Source organism: Belonocnema kinseyi, chromosome 3 (genome assembly GCF_010883055.1).
Source record: "Belonocnema kinseyi isolate 2016_QV_RU_SX_M_011 chromosome 3, B_treatae_v1, whole genome shotgun sequence".
Taxonomy (NCBI): domain Eukaryota; kingdom Metazoa; phylum Arthropoda; class Insecta; order Hymenoptera; family Cynipidae; genus Belonocnema; species Belonocnema kinseyi.
In genome coordinates this window covers 142,262,944-142,265,265 of record NC_046659.1, presented here as the reverse complement: position 1 = coordinate 142,265,265, position 2,322 = coordinate 142,262,944, and the positions used below count along the sequence as shown (strand labels likewise).

General features: G+C 22.3%; 1 protein-coding gene across 1 annotated transcript in view; it reads right to left on the bottom strand.

Annotated features, from left to right (window-relative positions):
- The window catches only part of LOC117169228 (UPF0729 protein CG18508), a 5,107-nt gene extending 3,384 nt beyond the window's left edge, over window positions 1–1,723 (bottom strand). The window contains exon 1 of the mRNA XM_033355489.1: window positions 1,585–1,723. The gene's annotated coding sequence lies outside the window, so the exon portion shown is untranslated. The remainder of the gene's footprint in view (window positions 1–1,584) is intronic.
- Window positions 1,724–2,322: the final 599 nt, after the last annotated feature.

The following is a 2,322-nucleotide window of genomic DNA, read 5'->3' as shown; positions in this document are numbered from 1 at the left end:
TTAAACTGCTTTGTTGAAAATTAATTTTTTCGATTTAAGATTTATTATATTTGGTTAAAATTATTTTGTTTTTGATTGAATTTAACTTTATAATTTAAAATTAAAATTTTTTTGGTTGAACTCTAAATTTCTTTCTTGAAAATTAGTTTTTTCGAATGAAGATTCATATCTTTGATTCGAAATTTTTTCATTTTTGGTTGAATTCAACTTTTTGATTTAAAATTGTAATCTTTTTTGGTTGAATATTAAACTACTTTGTTAAAAATTCATTTTTTCGATTGAAATTTACTATATTTGGGTAAAAAAATTTCATTTTTGATTGAATTTAACTTTTTGATTTAATTAAAATTGTAATCTTTTTTGGTTAAATATTAAACTACTTTGTTAAAAATTCATTTTTTCGAGTGAAATTTACTATATTTGTTTAAAAAATTTTCGTTTTTGTTTGAATTTAACTTTTTGATTTTAAATTTTAATCTTTTTTGGTTGAATTTTAACAGCATTGTTAAAAATTAATTTTTTCGTTTGAAGATTCATATCTTTGGTTTAAAATTTCTCCTTTTTGGTTGAATTCAACTTATGAATTCAAAATTTTATCTTTTTTGACTGAAAATGCAATAATTTTATTTTAAAAGTTGGGAAATCGAAGAGTCTTCAATCGAATTCAATACGGTACCCGCATTAATTTTACATAAATATGAATGATTGATTCATCAGGGCATTCAGAACATTAAAATTAAATTAAACGAGAGTTGAATTTTGATCTAAAAAAGATGACTTTTTAAGAAAATCCTTAAAAATCAAAATAAAAAGATTTATTTTCCGATTAACATTTATATCTGGTTGAAAAATTGTAGTTTTTAGATTAATTTAACTTATTAATTTACAATTCAATTTTTTAAAATTATCTGTGTTGGGCATTCATTTTTTTTATTGTTGAACTACTTTTTTAAAAATGCATTTTTTCTTGGAGATTCATCTCTAGCTGAAAATTCTTTTTTTTTTTTTTTTTTTTTTTTAAACTGGAAATGAATCTATTTGGTTAAAAATTCATATCTTTTGGTTAAGTTCAACTTTCTTTTGTTTAAAAATCAAGTCTATTTTGTTGGAAAAGGTACTATTTTGTGGAAAATTCGAGTTTTCTTTTTGAAAATTCATCTTTTTTGGTTGAAAGTTTTAGATTTTGTAATAATTCCGCATGGAAAACTACAAATTCGCATGGAAAATAAAAAACTTCAAAAAAAAAACTCATAAAAATCGAAAGCATCAAAACATAATCTTAATTTTTTTTGGTAAACAATTACGGAATGCAAAAATTCTCCTTTTATATATATATATATTTTAATATAACCTAACCTCAAAACTGTATAAACGCCATAAACTCTAGAAATACGAACATCTTGAAATAAATTTTTGATGAGCAGTTAACACAAATATGATTAAAGAAAATTTGGAAATTTAAAATATTGTTCATTTATAAGCAATATTATATCACTTTAAATATAAACAAACTTTAGATAATGTCCTTTTTACAAAAAATAAATATCTTTTTTATTAATATGTAATATAAATTAAAATAAATACCTTGTTTATGGAGGTTTTAAGATTTACAGAAAATTTTCTAGACGACGGAAAATTTTACAATATGTTAAATGAATTTTGTATTTCTTTACGACTCTTTTAACTGTTTTTATATTCTTGACAAGAATGAAAAAATCAATGAAGTCAGCTGATTGTCATCTCCAGCTGTAATTTTATCACCAGATTCTAGGGATTTTAGTAATTTTTGCATTAGCTGTCTGCTGGCAAGATGGCTGCACAACGAGGGTCAAAGAATGAGCTATTTCAGGTTTTGTTGGGGAAATTCAAAATGTCTGCATGCCGTGAGCCAAACAATGATATCAAATCCATAGGACGAGGCTTTATTCTTTTAATACCTTGAAAAAAATGTTAACATAAATTTATTTGGATATTATGCTTTATGTTTGAAAACCTGTTCAATCAAATAATAAAATCGATCTTTTTTTTCCACATTTATTCTAAAATTTAAGTTTTATACAATGAAATTGTATTTTCAACAAACAAATTTTTTACTCGAAAAAAAAAGAGTTGTCCACAAGATAGTCTAATTTAAAAAAAAGCGGTATAAAAAAGAACAATTTCAAAACAAAAAAATAAAAAAAAACTTTTTTGCAATAAAAGGAAAAATTATTTTCAACTAAAAAGATAAATTTTTAAATAAAAATAGTTGACCAAAAGGTAGATTTTTCAACTAAAAAGAGTAAAAATCAACAAAAGAAATGGTCCAATATTTAGTTTAAA